Source organism: Physeter macrocephalus, chromosome 8, assembly GCF_002837175.3.
Source record: "Physeter macrocephalus isolate SW-GA chromosome 8, ASM283717v5, whole genome shotgun sequence".
Classification (NCBI taxonomy): Eukaryota; Metazoa; Chordata; class Mammalia; order Artiodactyla; family Physeteridae; genus Physeter; species Physeter macrocephalus.
In genome coordinates, this window is record NC_041221.1 from 70,584,674 (window position 1) to 70,591,269 (window position 6,596).

The 6,596-nt window shown below is 39.7% G+C and overlaps 1 long non-coding RNA gene across 1 annotated transcript in view; it reads left to right on the top strand.

The window, feature by feature from the left end:
* Positions 1-6,323, top strand: part of LOC102993634 (uncharacterized) — a 36,038-nt gene extending 29,715 nt beyond the window's left edge. The window contains exon 8 of the long non-coding RNA XR_003680926.2: positions 5,807-6,323. This is a non-coding gene — a long non-coding RNA (uncharacterized lncRNA). The remainder of the gene's footprint in view (positions 1-5,806) is intronic.
* Positions 6,324-6,596: the final 273 nt, after the last annotated feature.

Consider the following 6,596-nt stretch of genomic DNA (forward strand, 5'->3'; position numbering starts at 1 on the left):
AGTGCAAGAGGGTTCCCTTGTCTCCACACCCTCTCCAGCATTTAGTGTTTGTAGATTTTTTGATGATGGCCATTCTAACTGGTGTGAGGTGATACCTCATTGTGGTTTCGATTTGCATTTCTCTAATAATTAGTGATGTTGAGCATCTTTTCATGTGCCTCTTGGCCATCTGTATGTCTTCTTTGGAGAAATGTCTATTTAGGTCTTCCGCCCATTTTTGGATTGGGTTGTTTGTTTTTTTGGTATTGAGCTGCATGAGCTGCTTGTATATTTTGGGGATTAATCCTTTGTCATTTGCTTCATTTGCAAATATTTTCTCCCATTGTTTCCTTTGCTGTGCAAAAGCTTTTAAGTTTCATTAGGTCCCATTTATTTATTTTTGTTTTTATTTCCATTTCTCTAGGAGGTGGGTCAAAAGTGATCTTGCTGTGATTTATGTTATAGAGTGTTCTGCCTATGTTTTCCTCTAAGAGTTTGATAGTGTCTGGCCTTACATTTAGGTCTTTAATCCATTTTGAGTTTATTTTTGTGTATGGTCTTAGGAATTGTTCTGATTTCATTCTTTTATATGTAGCTGTCCAGTTTTCCCAACACGACTTATTAAAGAGGCTGTCTTTTCTCCATTGTATATTCTTTTTTTAAAATTTAATTTTACTTAATTTTTTATACAGCAGGTTCTTATTAGTCATCCATTTTATACACATCAGTGTATACATGTCAATCCCAATCTCCCAATTCATCACACCACCACCACCTGCCCCCGCCACTTCCCCCCTTGGTGTCCATACGTTTGTTATCTACATCTGTGTCTCTGTTTCTGCCCTGCAAACCGGTTCATCTGTACCATTTTTCTAGGTTCCACATATATGTGTTAATATACAATATTTGTTTTTCTCTTTCTGACTTACTTTACTCTGTATGACAATCTCTAGATCCATCCACATCTCTACAAATGACCGAATTTCGTTCCTTTTTATGGCTAAGTAATATTCCATTGTATGTATGTACCACATCTTTTTTATCCATTCATCTGTCGATGGACATATAGGTTGCTTCCATGTCCTGGCTATTTAAATAGTGCTGCAATGAACATTGGGGTGCATGTGTCTTTTTGAATTATGGTTTTCTCTGGGCCTATGCCCAGTAGTGGGATTGCTGGGTCATATGGTAATTCTATTTTTAGTTTTTTAAGGAACCTCCATACTGTTCTCCATAGTGGCTGTATCAATTTACATTCCCACCAACAGTGCAAGAGGGTTCCTTTTTCTCCACACCCTCTCCAGCATTTGTTGTTTGTAGGTTTTCTGATGATGCCTATTCTAACTGGTGTGAGGTGATACCTCATTGTGGTTTTGATTTGCATTGCTCTAATAATTAGTGATGTTGAGCAGCTTTTCATTAATTTCTCTTCCAGATTTGTTTTCTTAATTTCTCTTCCAGATTTTTCATCGTTAGTGTATAGGAATGCTAGAGATTTCTGTGCTTTACTTTTGTAGAATGATGTTTGCTGTGGGTTTGTCATACATGGCTTTTATTATGTTGAGGTATGTTCCCTCTATGCCTACTTTCTGGAGAGTTCTTATCGTTAATGTGTGTTGAATTTTGTCAAAAGCTTTTTCTGCATCTGTTGAGATCATCATATGGTTTTTATCCTTCAGTTTGTTAATATGGTGTATCACATTGATTTGCATATATTGAAGAATCCTTGCATTCTTGGGATAAACCCCACTTGATCATGGTGTATGATCCTTTTAATGTGCTGTCGGATTCTCTTTGCTAGTATTTTGTTAATATGGTGTATCACGTTGATTGATTTGCGTATATTGAAGAATCCTTGCTTTCCTTGGATAAACCCCACTTGATCATGGTGTATGATCCTTTTAATGTGCTGTCGGATTCTCTTTGCTAGTATTTTGTTGAGGATTTTTGCATCTGTGTTCATCAGTGATATTGGCCTGTAGTTTTCTTTCTTTGTGACATCTTTGTCTGGTTTTGGTATCAGGGTGATGGTGGCCTTGTAGAATGAGTTTGGGAGTGTTCCTCCTTCTACTATATTTTGGAATAGTTTGAGAAGGATAGGTGTTAACTCTTCTTTAAATGTGTGATAGAATTTGCCTTGTCTGGTTTCAGTATGAGAGTGATGGTGGCCTGGTTGAATGGGTTGGGAGTATTCCTCCCTCTGCTGTATTTTGGTAGAGTTTGAAAAGGATAGGTGTTAGCTCTTCTCAAATGTTTGATCGAATTTGACTGTGAAGCCATCTGGCCCTGGGCTTTTGTTTGTTGGAAGATTTTTAATCACAGTCTCAATTTCAGGGCTTGTGGTTGTCTGTTTTTATTTTCTGTTTCTTCCTGGTTCAGTCTCAGAAGGTTGTGCTTTTCTAAGAATTTGTCCATTTTTCCAGGTTGTCCATTTTATTGGCATACAGTTGTTTGTAGTAGTCTCTCATGATTCTTTTTGTTACTGTGGTGTCAGTTGTTACTTCTCCTTTTTCATTTCTAATTCTGTGGATTTGAGTCTTCTCCTTTTTTTTCTTGATGAGTCTGGTTAATGGTTTGTCAGTTTTGTTTATCTTTTTAAAGAACCAGCTTCTAGTTTTAATGATCTTTGCTATTGTTTCCTTCCGTTCTTTTTCATTTATTTCTGATCTGATCTTTATGATTTCTTTCCTTCTGCTAAGTTTGGGTTCTTTTGTTCTTCTTTCTTTAATTGCTTCAGGTGTAAGTTTAGGTGGTTTATTTGAGATTTTTCTTGTTTCTTGAGGTGGGATAGTGTTGCTATAAACTTCCGTCTGAGAACTGCTTTCGCTGCATCGCATAGGTTTTGGGTCGTTGTATTATCATTGTCATTTGTTTCTAGGTATTTTTTGATTTCCTCGTTGATTTCTCAGTGATCTCCTGGTTGTTTAGTAGCATGCTGTTTAACCTCCATGTGTTTGTATTTTTTACAGTTGTTTTTCCTGTGGTTGATATCTAGTCTCATAGCATTGTGGTCAGAAAAATGCTCAATACGATTTCAATTTTCTTAAATTTACCGAGGTTTGCTTTGACCCAGTTGTGATCTTTGCTTTTTACCGAGGTTTGCTTTGACCCAAGGTGTGATCTATCCTGGAGAATTTTCCATGTGCACTTGAGAAGAAAGTTTATTTTGTTGTTTTTGGATGGGATGTCCTATAAATATCAATTAAGCTCATCTGGTCTAATGTGTCATTTAATGCTTTTGTTTCCTTATTTATTTTCTGTTTGGATGATCTGTCCATTGATGTAAGTGAGACATTAAAGTTGCCTACTATTATTGTGATACTGTCGATTTCCCCTTTTATGGCTGTTAGCATTTGCCTTATGTATTGAGGTGCTCCTATGTTGGGTGCATAGATAATTACAATTGTTATATCTTCTTCTTGGATTGATCCCTTGATCATTATGTAGTGTTCTTCGTTGCCTCTTGTAATAGTCTTTATTTTAAAGTCTATTTTATTTGATATGAGTACTGCTACTCCAGCTTTCTTTTGATTTCCATTGGCATGGAATATCTTTTTCCATCCCCTTACTTTCAGTCTATATGTCTCCCTAGGTCTGCAGTGGGTCTCTTGTAGACAGCTTATATATGGGTCTTGTTTTTGTATGCCTTCAGCATTCTGTGTCTTTTGGTCGGGGCATTTAATCCATTTACATTTAAGGTAATTATCGATATGTATGTTTCTATTACCATTTTCTTAATTGTTTTGGGTTTGATTTTGTAGGTCTTTTCCTTCTCTTGTGTTTCTTGCCTAGATATGTTCCTTTAGCATTTGTTGTAAAGCTGGTTTGGTGGTGCTGAATTCTCCTAGCTTTTACTTGTCTGTAAAGCTTTTGATTTCTCTGTCAAATCTGAATGAGATCCTTGCTGGGTACAGTAATCTTGGTTGTAGGATTTTCCTTTTCATCACTCTTAAATATATCTTACCACTCCCTTCTGGCCTGTAGAGTTTCTGGTGAAAGATCAGCTTTTAACCTTATTGGGATTCCCTTGTATGTTTTTTGCTGCTTTTCCCTTGCTGCCTTTAGTATGTTTTCTTTGTTTTTAATTTTTGATAGTTTGGTTAATATGTGTCTTGGCATGTTTCTCCTTGGATTTATCCTGAATGGGACTCTTTGCACTTCCTGGACTTCATTGACTATTTCCTTTCCCATATTAGGGAAGTTTTCACCTATAATCTCTTCAAATATTTTCTCAGTCCCTTTCTTTTTCTCTTCTTCTTCTGGGACCCCTATAATTTGAATGTTGGTGTGTTTAATGTTGTCCCAGAGGTCTCTGAGACTGTTCTCTCTTCTTTTCATTCTTTTTTCTTTATTCTGCTCTGCAGTAGTTATTTCCACTATTTTATCTTCCAGGTCACTTATCCGTCCTTCTGCCTCAGTTATTCTGCTACTGAGCCCATCTAGAGTATTTTTCATTTCATTTATTGTGTTGCTCATCGTTGCTTGCTTCCTCTTTATTTCTTCTAGGTCCTTGTTAACTGTTTCTTGCAATTTGTCTATTCTATTTCCAAGATTTTGAATCATCTTTACTATCATTATTCTGAATTCTTTTTCAGGTAGACTGCCTATTTCCTCTTCATTTGTTAGGTCTGGTGTGATTTTATCTTGCTCCTTCATCTGCTGTGTGTTTTTCTGTCTTCTCATTTTGCTTATCTTACTGTGTTTGGGGTCTCCTTTTTGCAGGCTGCAGGTTCGTAGTTTAGTTCCCGTTATTTTTGGTGTCTGCCTCCAGTGGGTAATGTTGGTTCAGTGGGTTGTGTAGGCTTCCTGGTGGAGGGACTGGTGCCTGTGTTCTGGTGGATGAGGTTGGATGTTATCTTTCTGGTGAGCAGGACCGTGTCCAGTGGTGTGTTTTGGGGTGTCTGTGAACTTACTATGATTTTAGGCAGGCTCTCTGCTAATGGGTGGGGTTGTGTTCCTGTCTTGCTAGTTGTTTAGCATGGGGTGTCCAGCACTGGAGCTTTCTGGTTACTGAGTGGAGCTAGGTCTTAGCATTGAGATGGAGATCTCTGGGAAAGCTCTTGCCGATTGATATTATGTGGGTCCGGGAGGTCTCTGGTGGTCCAATGTCTTGAACTCGGCTTTCCCACCTCCGAGGCTTGGCCTGACACCCGGCCAGAGCACCAAGACCCTGTCAGCCACACGGCTACTAGTGTTGGAGGGTCTCCTGCAGAACGAGGGGATGGCTGTGGCTCACCACAGGGACAAGGACACCTGCAGCAGAAGTTCTGGTTAGTACTCCTTGGTGTGACTCCTGGAGTCCATCATTAACCCCACCAAAGGGCCTGCAGGCTCCAGCTGGGTCTTCTCAGGCCAAACAACCAACAGGGAGGGAACTCCCATATCCATTTTTATCTCCATCTCTGGATTATAAGCTTCTTGTGAGTGGAGACCTCTTTTCTAGTTCTCTGCTATCTTTTCAGGGAACTGATCATGGTCAGGCCCTTTATATGCTTACTAAATAGTGGTGGACAATCAAAAGTGCTTTGAGGCCCTGAGAGGAGATGGCCATGAGTAAAGAGGGGAAAAAATGAAGACTACATAGATGCCTGGCAGGAGAGGCTGATTGTGCAAGATGGAAACTGGCCCTGAAGCCTCACTCTCTGCTCATAGGGCTTCTTATTCAGGCTTCAGTAACCTAAGATGTGGAGATTGCAGGATTTAATGTTGTTGCCCCTCCCCTCCGCCATGAATAGGGACATTTGCTGGGGTCACGAGGCATCAGTGATCTGCTGTGACTCCAGGTTGGGGTGGCTATTCAGGCAGATATTTTTTTTTGAACAACCAGACAGGCTGTATCCTGAGATCTGACCAAGACTGGAACTTGGAGGAGATTCAGCTGGCTTTGATTCAAACCAGACAGACTGAAACAATGTCAACAGTCAGGGGAAGGATTCTAGACCCTGCAAGAAATGCTTCTTCACCTTCAGCCTGAGGACTGTAGACTCTTAGCATGAGCCTTCTAGCAGTCCAAGTGTCCTTCTGCACTGCCACCCTGCACAGAACCATGGATGAAGGTCTTCAATGGGAAAAGATAACGGTTGAAAATTTTTCAGTAATAACACTAAGTGATATTGCAGCCATGTCAAGATATCATGGGTAGAAACAACAGAAGCTTATTCACAAAATAGAAGATTCTTAGTTGTAGAAAATTAGCCTAAACTCCTTGGAGAACTCTTAATGCTGCTGTTTACTGAGTGTTGACCATGACCAGAACATTAGACCCATATAATTGTCTGGGCTCAGTTGGGTGGAAAATATACTGTCTCTAAGAGGGAAATAAAATGGAGTGGAGAATTGGCAAGGATGTTGTCCATGTTAACGCATATATGTGGAATCTAGAAAAATGGTACAGATGAACCTATTTGCAGGGCAGGAATAGAGACACAGAAGTAGAGAATGGACATGTGGACGTGGGGGAATGGAGGAAGGGGAGGGTGGGATGAACTGGGAGATTAGGACTGACATATATACACTACCGTGTTTAAAATAGATAGCTAGTGAGAACCTTCTAATAGCACAGGGAGCTCAGCTCAGTGCTCTCTGGTGACCTAGAGGGGTGGGATGGGGATGGGGAG